General features: G+C 39.3%; 1 protein-coding gene across 3 annotated transcripts in view; it reads right to left on the minus strand.

Annotated features, from left to right (window-relative positions):
• The window catches only part of CSDE1 (cold shock domain containing E1), a 52007-nt gene extending 30495 nt beyond the window's left edge, over positions 1 to 21512 (minus strand). For all 3 annotated transcript variants that reach the window (XM_074188500.1, XM_074188499.1, XM_074188498.1), the window contains exons 1-2: positions 21409 to 21512; positions 3639 to 4045 (exon numbers count right to left, since the gene is read on the minus strand). The gene's annotated coding sequence lies outside the window, so the exon portion shown is untranslated. The remainder of the gene's footprint in view (positions 1 to 3638; positions 4046 to 21408) is intronic.
• Positions 21513 to 21722: the final 210 nt, after the last annotated feature.

Consider the following 21722-nt stretch of genomic DNA (forward strand, 5'->3'; position numbering starts at 1 on the left):
GTGTGACTACTCCTGCTAAGTCACACCCACTGACCCTAGGTAACTCACAGGGCTCTGTTCCGGCCTCTCTTCTCTATATTTCACTTGACAATCTCATTAGATTCCATGATGATGATGATGATTCTCAGATCCACATGGTCAACCTTAACCTTTCTTTTGATTTCTGACCCCCCCGCATTCCTAACTGCTTTTTAAACAGTTCAATATGCACAAACTCAACATGTTTAGAATAGAACTCATTATCAACCCCCCCCCCCCATCCTCCTCTCTCTGAAACTTCCCAATAAATGTGGAGGACACAACTATCCTATCAGTCACCTTGGGCTTGCGGGGAGCTGGACAAAGCAGCTTCTTTGAATTTTTTTCTCATCCTAATTCAAAATATCCAATCAGCTTCCACAACATCTCTTAAGCATATTCCATGTTCTCTGCTCCCACAGCTGTCCTCATGGCATAAGCCTTACTTCGGGCCTGTCGAAGAGTTCTCTTGCCTCAAGCCTCTCTTCTCTCTAATTTATCCTCCATATGTCCAAGTAATCTTCCTTTGGGGGGGGGGGGGGGGGGGGGGAGAGATCTGACCATGTCATTTCCTTACTCAAACTCCAGGAAGTTCCTATTATTTTCAGGGTCAAATATACAATTTTAATCCTTCACCAACTTTCCTGTCTTCTGACTCTTTCCTTGTCTTTCACATCCTCTACACTGGTCCACACTGGCCATTCTTTCTCCAAACCAGGACATTACATGGTAGTCCTCCATGCCCGAGACCCTCTCTCCACCTCGGCCTCTTGTCTTCCTTCAAGACCCAACCTTCTGTCTCTTCTCTAATTAATCACAATCACCTTCCCTTAAAAAATAACTCCCATTTACATTGCCTGGATCTTAAGTCCTATGTTTACAGGCTGTATCCTCCATCCTGAGCTCCTGGAAAGTCAGCATGGACTTATTGCTCATGTATCTATACTATAGCACCTGACATACACTTAGCATTTAATAAATGTGTGTTGACTAATGTATTGTGTCTCAAAGATGACAAATAATGGCTCTGTAATCATATCTCTAAGTTCTTTCAAGATTTTAGGCTATAATTAAGTCAGGACTTTTAATTGAGAAATCAAGGAATTTCTAATTATTTTCATTCCCACCTTAGGCTTCAATTGTCTCAATAAAATTTTATCATGCCATTTAAAATTTTTTACTGATACATAAAGGCATCTTAATTGCTACACAACAGGAATGGATTTATTCTCCTTATTACCTGGCTTCAAGCGTATCATTTTACCCAAATTTGCAGGTCTGTGCCTTCCTAGTTTTCTTGACACCACTTAAATATAACCCCACTCCTTTTATTTCTTTATTTCGCCCCAAGCAGAAGCAAACTTTTAATTTTAGTCTTCCTCAAACTCTTGTATTCTTCTGTGATCACGCTTCTCATTTGATTTTTGATATATGGTGTTTTTTTTAAGACTACTGTTTATTACTAACATAATTACTTGAAATTTTATGGTCAGTTTCTTTTTTCCCAAACTTCAAATACGTTCTGAGCAACCAGAATGTCATATTTGGCATTCTTTATTTTTTAAGTGTCTGTGCAAAAGGATTTAAGAAATTGGAAGATTCTTCCAATTCAAAGATCATATGTAGTTCACCCCTCCACTCCCTTCTTTTATAGACAAAGAAATTGAAGCCTAAGAGGAGCTAAATGACATGTCCAAGGTCACATAAGTAGTAAGCAGGGAAAGAAATTTAAATACAGGTACTCTAGTAACTCAAAATACAGTACTCTTTTCCACTATATCATCTCTCCCTATAGCTCAATGCTCAAGATAAATGATGTTAGACTACTAAAAACAGAACTTTTTCATTTACAGCTGTGTAAAGACATGATATCCAAATACTATGTAAGGTTTTAGTTTCTAACCTCCCCCTGTCACTCTTTGAAAGAGAACTGGCAACAAAACCAGTTAATTTAAAATAAAAAATTCAAGTACAATTTTTTATGTTTAATCGTACCTGATAATTCCAGATAATCAAAAGATAATCATCTCTATCTTGTCTTTTTTTCTTCTAAACATTCTGAGCTCCTTGAAGGAGTCGTTTCTCATATCACGTGATTTTTCAGACACCTTGTTAGCCTGATTACTTTATACTCTCTTAAATTTTGGTATCAACATTCCTCTTAAAATATGGCATCTAAAATGGTGCTAACACTCCAGCTATAGTCACATTTTTATGATGCTCTACCTCTAAAGACAAACTACACTCAACAATCGTTAACATTTTTTAGGGGTTTTTTTTGCAAGGCAAATGGGGTTAAGTGGCTTGCCCAAGGCCACACAGCTAGGTGATTATTAAGTGTCTAAGGCCGCATTTGAACTCAGGTACTCCTGACTCCAGGGCTCGTGCTCTATCTACTGAGCTACCTAGCTGCCCCTATTGATAACATTTAACAGCTTCAGGACAATTCTGATCATCAGCAATACTCAATAATATAATAAATGCTTTAATTGAGATGGAGTACAGGGCCATCAGAAGTGGCTATTGACAGAGCAGTATAGTCTAGATGAATAAAGGAGGCATGAGAAGCATGGATAGATTGGTTCTGTACCACAGGAGCAGAAACAGCAGCTGACAGGCTAAAACTATCACAAAATTACTTTGAAATCCAGAGACAAGCATTTTTACCAACATTTACAAGTTTTAAAAACTGATTATTACCACTTGTCAAGAGAAAAAATAATATCCAGAGCAAAAAATATTGCTCCCTCCTTTGAATTCTACAGAGTACATCTTCTTTCGGGGGGGGGGGGGGGGGGGAGGAGAAGGAGAGGCACATTTTAGAACCAAAATATTAAGCAAGGCAAACATCAATCCCCACAAGCAGATCAGATTTGATGCCAACTTCAAGTTCCTTTGCAACAAACCCAGTGTCTACAATCTTTTAAAATCAATATCATTCATCCTTCCTATGCTTCTAAACAAGGTACTTGAGTTTTATTTTATTTAAGGCAATGGGGTTAAGTGACTTGCCTAAGGTCACATAGCTAGGTAATTAGTGTCTGAAGCCAGAAAACAACTCAAGTCCTGCTGACTACAGAGCAGATGCTCTATTACGCCACCTACCTGCTTCAAGTACACTATTCAATCTAGATTAGTATTTAAGTACTCAGACAGATAAAGCAGTCCCCTCTCCAGATACCCCACTGTTCTTTAAACAAGTAAGGTGAATTAACAGTAATAATCGTGCAGATGGAGATTCTACTCGAGAGACTGAGCTATCAAAAAAGGTTACAATGCTAATGTGTCACCCCCCCCATCTAAGACAGGGTGGCCAGAAATGTTCTTTTTCTAAAACTGCTGGGGGTGGAATGCGGGGATGACAGGGGTGGTATATTGAGTACACTGAGAACTAACAAGAAAGTAGCTGAGAGTTTAACACAACAACCAAGTTCCAGAAGATTTCTGGAAGGATATATTATGATAAATAATTATTATTATTTTGTAGATGAGCAGAAAAAGTTGTGTCATCACAAGAAGACAATGCCAAGTAGTTTATGTAGCACTGGATCATTTTCAAAATTAGCAATGAAATGGATTTTTTGGAAGATTAATAATGGAAGTACTCTTCACAAACTTACCTCGCAGTGATAATCAAATATTGCACTTTCAGTAGTATTTGCTGATTCTTCTTTTTCAGCACACGTTTCAAAGGATGAAAATTTCTAGTATATTTTTTTTTAAAAAAGAGAGAGAGCGAGAGGAAATGATCTACCAAGCTAATAGAGATCCGACTGCTGCTGCAGCGGGCAATCAATCTCACAGTACAGCACTGAAGAAAACAAAGACTACTAGCAGCGTTGGGAAGTGCTCTTGTGAAGCTGTTGAGTAGGCACAAACTTCTTGTTTCAGATCAAGTGTTGTGTCTTCAGCTTAAGTTTACTCTTCTTTGGTCTTGTTGGTTGTTACAAACGAGGCGTGTTCCTTGCCTGATCTGAACTTGAAGCAGCAGTTTCAGGTGGTAAAGTCTGTTCTGTTACACTTCATACTGGGGGGGAAAGAAAGAAAGGTACTCAGTATAATAACAAAAAAGGACTTCAGCTTCACTAGGTACAAGTCAGGTCAGGTCTCTATCACCATTCTCCATGTGGTCTCAGGCATCAGAACTTGCAACCTGAGTGAAATAAAATTTGCACACAAAAGTGAGCAATAGTGTAAAGCAATGAAGTTACAAAGAAGCTAGATAGTTCCTGCTCTCAAGGATCTTACTATCCCGCCAACAATGTGCAAACAAATAATTATTTCCTACTTATTCTGGATTTAACAGAGGGAAGACACTAGAATTAAAAGAAGGCTTCCAGTACAAGGTGGAATGGCTGAGGGAGTGCTCCAGGCATGGGGAGAACCAAAGATAATGGCCCCATCAGAGTGGCTTGTTCAGATGGAAGCCAGGAGGCCAAGTACCATTGGCATAAAAAGTATGTGCCAGAGAGTAAGGTGTGTCAGGTGTGAAGGCAGGAAGACTCCGCTTTTTTTTTTTTTTTTGCAAGGCAATGGGGTTAAAGGACTTGCCCAAGGCCACACAGCTAGGTAATTATTAAGTGTCTGAGGCTGGATTTGAACCCAGGTACTCCTAGACCCCAGGGCAGGGGCTCTATCCACTGGGCCACCTAGCCACCCCAAGACTCTTCTTTTTGAGTTCCCAACTTGAGCTATGTCACATAACCCTGTTTGCCTCAGTTTCCTCATCTGTAAAATGAGTTGGAGAAAAACATGAAAAACTACCCCAATATCTCTGCCAAGAAAATACCAAATGGGTCACAAATAATCACACTTGACCAAAATGACTGAACAATAATGGACTGCAGGAAGGAAATGGTGATAGGGAAACTAGTCTGGTCAGGTAACAAGCATTTATTAAGTGTTTACCAGGTGACAAGCAATGAGTGAAGTGCTGGGCATATCAAAGCAAAAACATGGCTCCTGCCCTTGATGAACCCACATTCTAATGGGGGAGCTGAGGGACAATCAGCTTTAATGAAGGAATCTCAGAAGGGACGATGAAGGGGCGGGGTGGGGGTGGTGGAGGAATGAACAGGGAAAGGACATCTGGTTGGATTTGGGTTGAGTTCTGAGGGATTTCAAGGAGGCCAGAAGAAGGTGAGAGAGAAAGCATCCAGTCAATGAAAAGACACAACAGCCATCTCCAATTGATAAATAGAGGAGACAAACAGGCAGTTTTCAGATGAAGATATTAAAACTACTAGAGAATGCAAATTAAAACAGTTCTGAGATACCACCACATCAACTAACATGATAAAAAAAGGAAAATGATCAATGTTGGAGAGGATAAGGGAAAATTGGGACATGGAGTTGTGAACTAATTCTACTATTCAGGAAAGCAATCTGGAACTACCCTCAGAACAGATTATGTTCACTTTCTAAAATTTATGTTTTTCCTTTAGTTCTGATTCTTCTTTCACAACACAACTAGTATGGATTGAACATGTACAACAAGTACAACCTACAACAGATTGTTTATTGTCATGGGGAGGAGTTAGGGAAGGGAGGGTGGCAGAAAAATACGGAGCTCAAAAGCTTGCAAAAGGATGAATGTTGAGACAATCTTTGCAGGTAACTGGAAAAAATAAAATAGCATTAAAAAAAGAACAGCAAGGTCAGTATGCTGCAACATTGGCTTAATAACTCATTCTTTTTTTTTTTTGCAAGGCAGTGGGCTTAAGTGGCTTGCCCAAGGCCACACAGCTAAGTAATTATTAAGTGTCTGAGACCAGATTTGAACCCAGGTACTCCTGACTCCAGGGCCGGTGCTCTATCCACTGTGCCACCTAACTGCCCAATAACTCATTCTTTGACAAAATATTGTGGGAAAGTTGCAAAGCAGTCTTGATAGACACTAGGTACAGACCAACTGATCACATTCTATACAAAAATAAACTCCAAATGGGTACATGAAAAAAGAAACATCCACAAGTAAATTAGAGAAACAAAGAGGAAATTACCTTGAAGAAATAGGGATGGGGAAAGAATTCAAAGGAAAAAAGCAATTATTAAGTGCTTAATGGGTGCCAGACACTGGGCCAAAATATGACCAAGGGAAGGACAGAGAGAATCACAATTGTGATGATATAAAATTTAAGCATTTTAGCACAAACCAACCCACTGGAATTAAATTACAAAGGCAGATAACTGAACTGGTCCTTGTGGTCAATTCACAAGTGTGTTTTTGCCTTGTTATTTTTTTTAATAAACTGCTTTTAATCTTCTCTTTTTGAAGGACTTGGTGGAGACCAATCAAGGATGGGTGCATCCCTCCCAGAACACCTGCCCTCAGAGACCCCCAACCTCCAGGAGTGAAGTGGCTGGAGAAGTTTTACTCCCCAAATCTAAGGGCAGATAAAAAGATTAAGTCCAGAATCCAAAACTGCTTCTTTCCCATTTTTGCACAAAGAATGGAACACAAAAAAAGATGGTAGTTGGTAAGAAAATGGAACTTTACCCAACATTTCAGTGAAGAATTTTTAAAAAGGTAAAGACTCAGGAATATAAAATGAAATGTTGCTTTCAAAGATGATAGGTAAAATTTTTGAGAGAAGATTTAAGTAAGTAGAGCTAGGAAGATTATACGCTAAGGTTAAAGAAAGGTAATTTCCTCTGCACTGATCATATGAGGTTTTATGACAAAAGGTTTGGAGTTTGGAAAGGGCTTTTTCACAAAAATAAGGATTTGAGAAAAATTTAGAGAAATGCCTGTTAACTATTCAGCAAGAACACTGGAATATGAACCAGAATTTCAACCCCACCCCCACCATCCTATGTTTGTTGGGGTTGCCCAATGGATAGAAGGCAGTGTCTAGAGTCAGAAAGACTCAATTTCCTGATCTGATGTCACACACCTATTGGTTATTTGGCCCTGGGCAAGTCACAGTTCCTAATCTTTAAAATGAAACAGAAGGAAATAGCAAACCACTTCAGTCCTAGGCCAAAAATAAACCCAAATGCATCATAAAAAGCCAGACAAGACTGAAAAGGACTGAAGAATAAACAACAAAACAAGCAAAAGTTTTTCTTCAGGATCCCCCCCCCCCCATCAATTTAAGATTACAAAAAACAAAACAAAAAATACCCCCCAAAGAAGCCAACAAAAACTGAAGAAGAAAAATTTCTGATCTCACTTTTTATCCTATCTAATATCGAACTGAGTAGGAGCTTATTAAATTAACTGACTGGTAAAGAAGTCATTTTCTATGGTTAAGTGTAATTAGTTATGCTTAAAGGACTTCGAAAAATTTAAAGCATCCTCTTTCTCTTCAAAAGTAAGTAGCTTTTCAGGGAAGGACTTGCATGAACTGATGTTGAGCGAAGTGAGCAGAACTGAAGAACATTGAACACATTAACAGTAACATTGTGAGATGATCAGCTATGTTAGAGGCAGCTCCTTTTAGCAGTTCAGAGATTAAGAACAATCCTGAGAGACCTATTATGGACTGCCATCCACATCCAGAGGAAAAACTTAAGTCTTAATGCAGAGCAAACTATCTACATGTTCACTTTTTAAAACTTATGTTTTTTTATTTTTTCCACTCAATTCCCCCCCTTAGTTTTAATTCCTCTTTCACAACATGACAAAAGGAATTGATTTGACTTCCTGTTGTGACTGTAAAGGAATAAAAAATTTTATGAAAAATTTAAAGGACTACGAAGTCTTGGAAAATGAGTTGACAAGAATGGATTCAAAAATTTAAAATGCTGACAACTAATGGTCCTGGGGAAAAACTGAGATTTTTTAATGTTACTATTAGTGATTCTAAATTCAGATTTATTTTGATGGACATTTATTCTGAAACTAAATCATAATGTGATATGTTCTATTAGGATAACTGTAGTAAATCAGAACTTAATGCGGATGCTGGAAAATGATCAAGCAAACCTGAATTAAAATCTAGTCGTAGAAATTTATTAGCTGTGTGATTCATTTGCCTCAATTTTCCTCATCTGAAAAATGGGATCATGAAAGCACCAATCTCATAGGATTGTCTAAAGGATCACATGATTATAAAGGACTCAGGTAAAGTGCCTGGCACACGGCAAGCACTATATAAATGTTAGTATTCAATATTAGTCCAGGATGAAATCTGTCTAAAATGCCAAAGTGATGAATAAAATTATTTTTTATTTAAGGTAATTTAGAAATGCATTGCACTAAAACTGATGTCATCTGTCTGGTAAGAAGTCTGCTTCATGCTTTAAATAAGTGAGAGCCTTAAAGTGGACATTGACAAAACTTGTATTGGGAGAAAAGTTATCCTTACCTGAAAGGTTCCTTGGGACTCTCTACTGGAATACAGTCATAAGAACTTAACAGCCATGCTGACAACATAAAGCAATGAATGAAGGAAATAAAAGAATGAAGGACAAATCTCATTGGATATATCTCGCTATCACTTATGAAAAGAATAAAACTAACTGGGTTTTTGTTTTGTTTTTTAGTTTTTGCAAGGGAATGGGGTTAAGTGGCTTGCCCAAGGCCACACAGCTAGGCAATTAGTGTCTGAGGCCACATTTGAATTCAGGTAATCCTGACTCCAGGGCCAGTGCTCTATCCACTGCACCACCTAGCCACCCCAAAACTATATGTTAACAAATAGTAGACTAAAGTTACAACTTTGGCAATTAAATAAGGCCAGAATTTAGATTCAAATATTTATTTTTGCCCTAGGGGGTGGTAAATGGGCTTTTGAGCCAACTATCAGCGGTTCATGATATGTGTGAAATTCCAGATGATTATTCTTACTTGAAAAACGAAATTTTTTATACTTGTTCATTGTTAACTGTTAGGGCAGAGAACATCTGGTCTGTGGGCAAATGAGGCCTGCAAAATCATTTGGTAAGGTGCAGAAACGGCAACCATAGAAGTTTAATAAATCTAGGAGTTTTTTGGGGTGAATTAATTAAATGTTTGACCAAATACGGTGGGCAAATTTTCAAGCTGATAATTTTGTATGGTCCAAGAATGATGTTATAAAATACCCAAATGACCCCTGGTAGGAAAAAGCTTCCCTACTCCTATGGAAGGGGAACATGAGAAAACAAGTAATATCCTGGTCCCAAGTTGTGATTAGTGAAATATTGCTCTCTGTGATTAAAAATCTCTTGGCACTGTAATCTGATTGAGTCTGAGTTTTGATTTCAGGTTTGATTCAAGGGGAATGCCAAAAGGAAGTGTAGTCTAAGAACTACTCAGTCCCTCATCTCTATCCCCAGGATCACATGGTGAGGTGAGGGCAACCTTTTAGGTGAACTGAATTTAAGTGAGGCAGAATTGTATAAAGTTCAGCCTCACAAAGTTGTCAAGCTCACTCTCTCTTCCAGAGTCATCACAAAAGCCAAGGCAATTGGATAACCCTGGCATCTCTGATGTCTGACCAAGCTACAAGTGCTCCACAGTGTCTGCTTCATCTGCCCTGTATGTGGGTAGTTTTCACATGTGTAGGGTAGGCATCTCCTAACTGACCAAGAGGCTTGAAACCTGTCTGCTGAGACAGTTTAACCATAGCGTGGGTCACTGAGCATGCTACAGTTCCTTGGAGCTACAAGAAAGAGTTGGGTGAAAAGGTGGACACAATAAAAGTGGGTAAGTGGTCTTGTAAAGGGCCATTCCCCTTCCTAGGTCAAGTCGATCATTTTTGTGTATGGGCTACTCAGGGAAGGAAACTAGTTGGGGGTGAGAAGATGTAACAGTATGTACCCTGCCATTTGCACATCCACAGTGCCTACGTTGAACTGCCAATGTCCATGGCTCATGGGAATTGTGCGTTATTATGTTCACAAGGCCTCCTTTGGTGCAAAGAACCAACCCCCAAGCTGACTCCCATATTTACAAGCAAAGTGGCAGTTGAAGATTGAGGAGTGCTGCACCATGGTATAGTTAGCTTGACTGGATATTATTGACATTTAGCTGAGTCTATTGAGTCCAGGGACCCTACTGTTTCCAGTCTTGTCTTCTAGGTCCTCCCTATCTGCTGGTTGGGAGGAGGGTCAGTATGTAGCACATATTTAACACCACCCTCCGTGTTCCCTTTAGCCAGCACTCAGCTATCCATAGACCTTATCTCTAATCTCATTTCCAAGGCATTAGGGGAAGAAACAAGAGGCATCTGGCAAAAGTGCACATATCAGAAAGATCTTGCTCTTATGAGCAATCCTGATTCGAATTCAGCTACTAGTCTCCCCCCCATGGCCAGATAGTCAAGGTGTTTCTACATGATTTAAAAAAAAAAATAAACTAGGTTTAATAACAAAAAGCAGACATATTTGCATTAATTTAATTAAATCAATAATTATTTTTTAATAAATACAAAGGCAGTTTCTCAAGGTAATCCAAGCTATCAATAACCACATGAAAAAATAAATCCTCCAAATCGCTAATAATTACAAAAAATGTAAATACAAACAACTGAAAAAATCTGACAGGGATAAATAATATAGAAGGAAATGGGAAAACAGGTACATTAATGCCCTGTCAGTAGAGCTGTGAACTGATCCAGTTTTTCTGGAAAGCATATCCTTTGCCTGAATAATACCACTCCTTATGAAGTCTATACCACCATAAGATTAGAGAAAGGAAAAAGACACATATGTACAAAACTATTTATAGCAACTCTTGCAGAATTCAAAGAAATGGAAACTAAGGGAGTTCCCAGCAAATGGGGAATGACTAAACAAATTCTAGCATCTGAGCTGTAGGAAATCACAAAGCAGCTTCAGAAAAACAAGGAAAAACTTGTAGGAACTGATACTGGGGTGAAGGAATAGAACCAGAGAACAAATTATACAACAACAAAAAGACAAACAACTTTTAGAGATTTATGAATGATCAACCAGGAATCCAGAGGACATGCTGCCCACCAACCTCCTTCCTGATAGGGAAGGAGAACACTCAGGATGTAGACTGAAGAGACAATTATTTTGCTTAACTACACAAATTGTGTTTGTTCTTTCTTTTAGTCAGAAGTAGTATGAGGGAGTTGAGAGGATCAGAGGAAAAGGTGAATTTTTAATAGAAAACAATTTATAAAGTCAATGATGACAGATCATAGAGCATATACAACACATCACTGTGAGTCTAAGTGTAAGAACACTGGAAAGGTAAGAAAATTCGGTTTGTGAAGGACTTTAGAAATCAAGAGATCATTTTCTATTCTAACTTGGAAGTAAGAGGAAGTCACTGGATTTCACTGGGGGAAAGAGACTTGGTACACATGATGAGAACTGCATTAGTTCATCAATTTAAGTATGAAAATAGCTCCTGTTTTCCAATAGAAAGTTCACATTAATAATGAAAATACTCCTATACAAATTATTTTTTTAAATGTAGCAAAAGTTCTATCAACCAAGAACTGCTTCATAACAAGTGATTAGTAATGTAAAAGAAGTAATTTTGAAAGATTTCAGAATTCTGATCAATACAGAACAACTATGACTTCTAAAGCATGATACCCAACTCTTCTAAGAAGGTGATTAAAGCAATTCCCAATTTTTCTGGTTTAGAAATCCAATAATAAGCTCTTTATGACCAAGGATTCTTCCACCAAAGAACTTTTGTTAATCCCTTGATATCTGCCATATTAGAAACTGGAAGAACCTAGTATTATTATGCAAATAGTTTTGATGAGGTATACATCTGGGGGACATTTTGGTAAACATTGGATAAGGGGTACAGAATAAGACATACATATTCAGATACAGCAATAGGAATTTGTGAGAAAAAGTGATGCAGGTCAACTTACATGAAATATACACCTTTAAAGACTGGCATCAAGAAAGTAGAGGACAGGAGCAGGTAGGTGGGGCAGTGGATTGAGCACTGGTGCTGGAGTCAGGAGGACCTCAGACACTTCTTACTAGCTGTTGTGACCCTGGGCAAGTCACACCTCTTTGCAAAAACCAAAAACCAAAAAATAGAGAAAAAACACAGACAACTAAGTTTTGAATCTGGGTAACTGAGAAAAATGGTACTGCCAATTAACTGAATCATAAAGGTGAAAGAAAAGTGTTTGAAGTTAGACCAGAGGACCCTAAATATAGAGATAATGTAGTATAACTGAAAGCATGCTGGATTCAGTTAGTGATCCTAACTTTGATTCGAATCCTTGATTTGCCACTTGGTAGCAGTGAAATCTGAGACAAATAATTTCCTCACCTTTAAAATAAGGATAATATATTAACCATTTCACTTTGTAAATATAATTATTTCTTTTTTCCCTTGGACTACACCATTCCTCTAAACCATCCTATTTCTGCTAAAATATCTCAAGTGGTTACTGAACAAAATAAATTGCTAAGAAAAACAATTTCTTTGCCCTTAAAAATTAGACATCCTTCCTATTTAAATAAAATATGTGTAAAGTGATATGTAAACATTAAAGCATTATTTATATGCAAACATGTATATGCACATACATGCTTACATTGTTCTCTTTCCAATCCACATATACTCTATACTGTGATCAAATTAGGTTCTTCTGCTCTTTGAATTATCCTATCCTGATTGGCTTACATCTAGGACCATCACCAGTTGTCTTGTTTTATATCTGGCCACTGGACCTAAAGGTTCCAGAGGAGAAAGTGAGGCTGGTGACTTAGCACACGGCTGCCCCCCCCCCCCCATTAAAATTCAATACATGCGCCTTTCATGGTCTTCTTACAGAAGAAAGGAGGACAAACATCAGGTCAGATAAGATCCCTACTTGGCCCCAGTTCCAAGCCTTTTTCACAATATTCTTACTCTTAGTACAGTGACTTCCTATCCCCAATTAAAAGTCCAACTGAAATGTCACCTCTTCTTTAATGTTATCCTGGAATTGGTAAGGATCACCCCTTCACCAGAGTACTCTATTTTGTAACTGGCTTGTGTACTTAGGTAATAGCAATACTGTTTATTAGATATCTGTGGCTTTTCCTTCAATACTTGTACATTGGGTAGGGAGAGCTTTCTAAGGTTTGTACTTTCTTTGGTATCTAGGCTAACAGCCTGCCTGCCAGAGCTATTTAATTCTTATTTTTTAAATTAATTTTTATTAAAGATACTATTTGAGTTTTACAATTCCCCCCGCCCCAATCTTACTTCCCTCCCACCATGGAAAGCACTCTGTCAGTCTTTACTTTGTTTCCATGTTGTACCTTGATCCAAACTGGGTGTGATTAGAGAAATCATATCCTTAGAGAAGAGACAAGAATTCTAAGAGGTAACACGATCAGACAATAAGATATCTGGCTTTTTCTAAATTAAAGGGAATAGTTCTTCAACTTTGTTCAAACTCCACATCTCCTTACAGGCCTATTTAATTCTTGTAATCCGCTTCTATTATATGTATGCTTTCTTTTTCTTTCTTTAAGTTTTTGCAAGGCAAAAGGATTAAGTGGCTTGCCCAAGGCCACACAGCTAGATAATTATTAAGTGTCTGAGGTCGGATTTGAACTCAGGTACTCCTGACTCCAAGGCTGGTGCTTTATCCACTGCGCCACCTAGCTTCCTTAATGTATTCTTTCTTTACAAATCCCTGTTAATCCAACAAATTTCATTTGGAGTAAGCATCCCTTCTCCAGAAAAATTCAAGCCTTTCCCCAATACAATTCATTCTATTTCTACCTTTTTCCTTCCTTAGCTCTATTTCAAAATTGAAAGTAAAAATTTTTTCCTAGTAATAAATGTATGTATCGAGATAAAGCCAAGTCTCCATTTGGCTGTATTTGAAATTTTATGTCCTATTCCATAACATAGCTGAATGTTGGTCCTTTGGGATCGAAGTTAGTCAGAATCCCAAAGTCTTTCAGAGCTGTTTTCCTTTATTGTTATTGTAAAAAGTTATTTTCCTAGTTTGGCTTACTTCAAGTTTCTATGAAATTGTCCCCTTGGGTATTATCTTTCCATTTTCTTTTCCTATTGACATTCCTATGATAGGACAGATTTTGAGTGGGAAAACAAACACCTTGAAGGCACCTAGTCCAACTGACTCATTATATAAATGAGTAAACTTGTTCAAAAGTGATCAAGCAAATAAAAGGCAGAATTTGGATTTAACCCCAGATCTGTTGACTCCAAACACTAAAGATAACAACATTTACAGAGGACATACTATGTTCCAGGTCATGTGCCTAGCATTTTGGATATATATCCACTGCTCTTCACAACAACTCATGAGTAAAATGCCAAAGTCTCATTTTACAGATGAGGACACTGAGACAGAACTAAGTGACTAGTCCAAGACCTTATGATTTAATAAGAGTTTCAAGCTAACATTGAACTTAGTTTTCCTGACCCTAAGCCTTAAATTCAGGGCTTTTTTCACTATCATCCCATCTATTCAGAATCACCAAGATCCAATCCACCTAGACTCTTGTCTCCTCCCCTCCTCTGAACAATCAACTCATTTTCTGTATTATTCATTTTAGTCCTAAATTATATGATGCTTTGTACTATTAATTAACCATTTCAGGTTTACATCTCAGCTTGCCAGTCAGATGCCAAATTCTGGAAAAGCAAGACTTCTACTTTCTTTCTATTCTTTTTAACTTTACCTTGTAAAATACAGTTCTATAATTCTACCAAGTATATTCTTTCAAAATAAAACCAGAAAAGCTGTAAATTTGGTATTTGTGAGTATGGTTATTACTTTTCTAGACAGAAGTTCCCTTCTTTAGATTCTTGAATCCCAAAGGATTCAAAGACAGAAGCCTAATCTGAAATCCACTCAAGTTTTATAAACTCAGTTTACTATATTGAAATAGTATATTGGCCTAAGGACAATGTGGTACAATATTTAATATAAATTTGCTACTATGACAACTCTTAATTTATAACCTGTAAAGATTTAAGTTTACTTACCATGTTTTTATAATTTGCTATTAAAATTTTTGTTTATTTTTATTTATTTTTTAGTAAGGCAATGGAGTTAAGTGACTTGCCCAAGGTTACACAGCTAGGTAATTATTATTAAGTGTCTGAGGTCAAATTTGAAATCAGGTCCTCCTGACTCCAGGGCCAGGTGCTCCATATACTGTGCTACCTAGCTGCCCCTATTAACTTTTTCTGCTTAACATCTTCTTTATCTAAGAATAGAAAGTAAATACAACACCTTTTTTTTTTTAGGTTTTTTCCAAGGCAAATGGGGTTAAGTGGCTTGCCCAAGGCCACAAAGCTAGATAATTATTAAGTGTCTGAGACTGGATTTGAACCCAGGTATTCCTGACTCCAAGGCCGGTGTTTTATCCACTATGCCACCTAGCCGCCCCAATACCTTTTAATATAACATTTTCATTATTATTAACAGAACATCCTGACTTTATTTAGGAATCAAAAGGTACTCCAAATTGATCTATGATGAGACAAAAGCCCATTTAAATGGGGTGGGGGGAGGCCGGCGCCCCAGGAGAGGACATCTCTCATGAAATCCTTATGAGCAAGATATTAGTATGTAGGCTACATACAAAGTTCCCAGGAATCTATTTTGTTCAACCTTTTTTAGGAGTGGGGGAGGGGAGACAAAGGGGTTAAAAAACTTCTCCAGGGTCACACAGCTACTAAGTATCTGAGGTCGAATTTGAACGCAATCCTCCAGATTCCAAGGTCAGTGCTCTATCTACTGGGCTATCTAGTTGCCCTAAACATTTATTATTTACTTGAAACAAAGATATAAATAGAATGTTTTTCCATATTTGAAGATAGTAGTATTTGTGCTAGAACTGAAATTAACCTTGAAATCATTTAGTCTAACTTTGTAGATCAGGAAACTGAGGTTCAGAGACAGGGATGTGTCATCCTGAGACAAAACTCAGCCTGGGTCTTCTAAAGTTCAATACTAGTTCCAAAACACACCAGAGTGCACTGACAGAGGTAGGATCCAAAAAGATCAATAGGCTAGAATTATGGGGGTTAGGGAGAAGAATCTCGAATAAGACAATATTTAATATGAAAATATGCAAAAAGCCCCATACAGGAATTAAAACATCAGTTGCATAAATCCTGGTGGGTAAACAGCTAACAAGAAAATAACCTGAAGATTTTAAAGGGCTGCAAACTCAGAGTCAACAGTGTGATATGATATGGTAGCCAAAGAAATGAGTATGATCTTAGCCTACATGAACTAGCTAAAGGAGTTAGGAGTGTTCAATCTGGAAAAATCTTAGCAGAGACTAGACAGCTGTCTGGAACCTTAAACCAGTACTGTAATCTAAGAGATCAGGAGTTGAAGTCTGGAGAAGTTAAGTGACTCGCCTAAAAGAGTGGTGCAGAGATCTGAAACACTGTACCCCTGGGAGGTGCTACATTTCTTGGCACTAGAGGTCTGCTTGTTAGTAATGTCATATAAGGGGTGGGGGGAGTGGTAATCCTGGTTTAGTCTGGTAATTTGTGTCAAGCAACAGCAAAAGCAAAGACAATAAAATAAAAAATAATAATTGAAAGCTTGTTAAAATCCTGAATAACTTGAACTGGATTAACTCAATTTAAGATAATGCTATTTGAAAATTTCATTCTTGTTACCGACTATCCAAAGGGATATAAGGGACCTGAAACTCAAGGGTATGATCAATACAGAGCATTAGATTTGTTTTGTCTCATTTAAAATTCCCTAAGCAAGACAACTACATTTTACCAAGGGATTGTTTTAATGTTTTATAGCATCTTTACAAGAAAAAATTTCTTTGGCATTGTCTTCCTTGAATATATGTTTATGTCAATACAATAATATCAACCTTCATCTGCCACACAAATATTTCATTTTGTATTGATCGTTTTTAAAAACTGGTTTTAACCTTCAACACTGACTCTCTAAACATAAACCCACATAAAGAACACTGTCAAACAAGAGAACTATGTACTTGTGAAGTTTCAGAAATATTATGAAGGATTCTTTTAATATATTAGTTATCAACCCTTTTCTCTTTTCCCATTATTATCACTTTTTAAAGTTACAGATTAAATTATTTTACTTGAATCAAAACAAGATACATAAAAATCTTATTCTCTATTAAAAAGATTAAATTTACTTTTTTATTAAGCATAACCCCCATTAATCTAACCTTGTGGAAACTATTCAGAGTATTTGTACAGCAATCAATTCTGGAGAATTAATGAACCAGTCCACAATCCTCTCTGGTCTTTCACAGAAAGCTGCCTCCCCTCCCCCTTCCACTAATGGGAAAAGAGGGGAAATCAAAGAGAAACACTCAAATGTGCTACAGGAATAATTTTATCTCCTTTAGGGATTTGAATTTAGCCAAATGTCAAGCCAATAGTTCGTTTAAAAGAAGAGTTGGTAACCATGAAACTTATCAGCAGACTGTAAGTAAACTACCTCTCAAATTGTTCTAACACAGAAGGTTCACAATGTTAGAGTAAGGTGATAACACCACTAATAGTATAGTTAACTGAAAAAGGTTTTCCATTCCACTCCAACAGAGACCATCAATCTTATACTCTCTATAAACACTAAATTCGTTGATATAATCAATGAACAATGGGTTTAGAAATCATAGAACTTGACTTCAAATCTGCTATTAAAAATGACTTGAAAAGGTCATCTAATAGTATTTATATATCATTTTAAGGTTTACGATGCACTTCACATGTCAACTCATTTGATCCTCATAAACCCCTGTGAAGTAGATGTAACTGTTACTTCCATTTTATTATTGATGGGACAGTAAAGCATTACCAGGTTTAAATGAATTGCCCAAGGTCACACATCTACTAAGTGTCTAAGGCTCCGTCTTAACTCCAGGCTTCCTGATTCTTAAGTCTATGTCCACTATGCTACCTGGCTGACTCTAACCCAGACCTAGCTCTCAAAAATTTTTTTTTATCTAAATGGCTTCTAGGGTCACTCTAATTCTTAATTCAATGAATCCTTGAATTCTAAAATTGACAAGCTTTCAGACTCCTTGTCACATGAATCCAAGAACTAAGAGATTTGCAGTTTATAAATGCAAATCTTTACCATTATTTTGATATCAGCTGAAACAACTTTTGATTATGGTGAATTAGCACTTAAAACATTTTTTAAAAATTGGTTGAGGACATTATAACATGTGGAACAAACATGACAGAAATAAGAATGAGTTATGTTATATTTAACATAACTCAACATTCATATATACACACATATACATGTGTATATACACAAGTTTATCACTTGGAAAAATTAAAAGACCTTAACATTATTTGACCCTCACAACAATTCAGTGATATAAGTGCCATTATTTTCATATTACAGATGAGAAAAACTGAAGTGACTTACCACTGGTCATACAGAGATGTCAAGAGGTGGGAACTGAACCCAAGTCTTAACTTCAAGGTCAGCACTATTCATTACAACCCATATATAGCCTCTAAAGAGAAGCAGCTTCCTCAAGCATTAAATTCACTAACAGTCTTGTTAAGGCTCTCACTTCCCCATTGGAAAATATTACTCTTGACACAGTAAAAAAAAAAAAAATTACAATAAATAGTAGACTGTGAGAGGTAGGTAGCATGACATAGTGGAAAAATCAATGGTCAGGAGACCTGGGATTATATCCTGTTCCAAAAACCTACTAGATGTGTGGCTCTGGGCAATTCTATTTTCTGAACCTCTATTTCCTCACCTAAAAAAATGTGAATTAATCACATCTGTAGTGATTTGTAGAAACTCTCAGAAGAGCCTTTTGAAGATCAAAAAGGGTCCTGCTGGTAAAACAGCTTTTAAGTCTTAAAAGCTCACAAAGTTGTAATGAAAAAAAAAACCTCCTATGAATTGACAGAGAAATATGAACACAAAATTTGGGTGGCTCTTCCACTGAGCCAGTGGAAGCATAGCAAGGATACAAATAACCAGGGGTTGCTGGCTGTGAATACATACTGTGGTGCAGTGTGAAAGAAATTTCTGGTCCCAGATCAGATGTTTATTAATCACATACCAACAGTAAATTCATCTTTGGACATAAAGATTGATATTTTGTAAGTAAAAAATGATATGATGTCCCTCTAATTAAGGTTAATCCAGAATATTCCAGTTAATTTGAGGCTTAGAAATAGTAGACTCTTGGAAACTTTGGAGAATATATTTCAAGAGAGGTAGGCAAGAATTAGGAAGATAAAGGTCAATTAAGTCCAAACTGGAAGAAATACAGCAAGAAAGGAGAAATTATTTATCCTTATTTTTAACAGTATTAAGAGGAATTTTTCACAAGTTGAAGATAAAATGCCATATATCACAAAGGAGAAATTTCACCTCTTAAAATATTTATGCTAGAAAGCAAGCAGTATTAAAAAAAACAGTTCACTCGAAAAAGCACTTATGTACACGATAATCTGAGGAGGGAGAAAACATTAAGATAATCAAAAAAGTCTTAAATGATGCCACATGAGCTGGGAACATTGAAGGAATCTTTCAAACTGGATTATCCTCTATGAATGTTAGTTCCTCAGATTTGGTTTGATTTGATCTTTGATTTCCGACAAAAGGCATCTCATAAACCATTGTTTCTTTTTCAATTTTTTTATAGAATAGCCAATAGGAGTGGATAATGAACTCTTTCAAAAATGTGCTTTTTAAAGTACTTATAAATACATATGTCCAAAACTTCATTTTATAATGAAAGAATACAACCAAAGAGCATTTTTCTGCCTAAGATTAGTGATTCAAAATTATGGCCAGTAGCCGGTTAATGTTTTTTTTTGGGGGGTGGGGGGTGACGTGGGAAAGTGAGGGAAAACTGAAAGTGAGTGAAAACTAAGGTAATCTCTCGGTCTAAAATATGGTTACACTTTTTAGAGGTCATACTTAAGAACAATTAAAAAAGAAAAAAAGAAAACCTAGCTTCTGGTTCTCAGTCAGATGCTTTACTTTTCAACTCAGCTGCTATAAATATCCATTCTAATGCTAAGCATCCAGAGCAGCTGCATAACCAAATATTTTAAACACAATCATCCATTTCTGTATGAAGACTCAAACAAAGCAAAAAGAAAACAATGCTAAAATAAGGGTTTTTCTGATGTGGTGACATTTAAATCTGGTTAACTCCCCCAAATATAATTACTGCACTTTCTTCAGAATTTTATCGACAGTTTGTCTACATCTTCTAGAACTCCCAAGAAAGAAGCTTTTTTTTCTTTGCGGGTGAACGAAGTTTTAGAGTAAACAAGAGGCTTACAGCGGGCATCGTTTGCAAGAACTGGGGGTCACCACTGAAGTGGGCTCATCTCTTAAGGGTTATCCCCACCAGTTTGGGAAATTCCCAAGCTCTCCGAATAAATAATACCCACTAGGGTCCCACGCAACCCTTTCTTCCTTTGCCTCCCTCAAGCCGCACCTGAGGGCCCGAGTCTTTCAGACACATTGTTACAAAGTAATTAGCGGTCGGGGCCCGGGGCCGAGCCACGGGGGGCCGAGCAGGGCCAGGCCGGGCCAACTCCGCGCCGGGGCCAGGAGCCACGAAAACAAGAAGCCAGGGCACCGAGCCGATTTCCCGGGAAGGCGACCAAGAGGGGAGGGCCAGGCCGCCCCGGGAGCCCCGGCTGCGGGCGCAATGACGAAGCTAGGCCGCGCTTGCACAACAGGGCCGCCGCCAAGCCCGAGCCCCGAGCGGGGAGAAGGCGGCGGGGCCACGTGCCCGGGGAGCGCCGGTGGGCCGGGCCGGGCCGGGGTCGCGGCCCGGGGGAACGGAAGGCGCGCCGCCTCGGCCGCCCCGGCTCACCGCGGGAGGGTGAGGGGGGCAGGGGCGCCCTGGTCCGGGCGAGGGCTCCGCCGCCACACAAAGGGAAGGCGCCGCCGCCGCACTGCGCTCTGGGACTCGTAGTTCGGCCCCCGGGTGGGCGCGATGCCGGAACGGCGGGGCCGGCCCCAGCCCGGGCCCGGGCCCCGACTCGGCCGCCGCTGCCGCTCCCAGTCACACACAAAGGACCGCGCCGCGCCCCCCGCCCCCCGCCCGCCGGGACTTGTAGTTCCGATTCTTCAGCCGGGCCGCAGAGGGGGGTGGCGACTGGACTACAGTTCCCGGCAGCCTCTGCGTCCGAGCCCCGCACCCTCTGCCTCCATCTTGGCTGCGGTCGGAGCCTCCATCTTCGCCCCCCACCCCCACTTATGCCGCCCCCTCCCCCCGCCCGACCCCGGTCGCCCAGCCGCAGCTCCCCAGCCCGGTGCGCGGCCCAGGCGGTTGGGCTCCGAGGGGGTGGTGAAGCCCTAGATCCCGGGCGCGGAGGAACGGGAGGGGACTCCCCCCCACTTAAGAGCTCCGGGGGGGGGGGTCTCCATTCTCGGCCCAATAGTCCCCTCTTTTAGTAGTAGCCTAGTCCTCCGTCCCTAGCCCGGTCCCCTCCCGCTCCCGATGGGGGCCCGAGGTCATACTCACCCCAACAGCTCAGCGCCCCCTCTCCAGCGCCGCCATAAGCAGCACGGCCCGGTACGTAGGAATAAATCTCGCTCCTCTCGCGAGAGTAGCGAGCTACGAGCGCGTGCACGAGGAGGTGGAGAGCCTTCATGCCACGCTTGCGCAGAACCGCCCAGGGACGCCGGCCTATCTGGCTGGGTTTGCCCGTAGTTAAGATGGCCGCGGCCCTCCCTCCCCCCTCCCCTCCCCTCCCACGTGCTGCGGGGGGCCGCCGCGTGTTTACTGAATGCGCGGGGACGCGGCGGGGCCGTGCCGCTCTCCTTGTCCTCGCCCGC

Source organism: Macrotis lagotis, chromosome 5, assembly GCF_037893015.1.
Source record: "Macrotis lagotis isolate mMagLag1 chromosome 5, bilby.v1.9.chrom.fasta, whole genome shotgun sequence".
In the NCBI taxonomy this organism is placed as follows: Eukaryota; Metazoa; Chordata; class Mammalia; order Peramelemorphia; family Peramelidae; genus Macrotis; species Macrotis lagotis.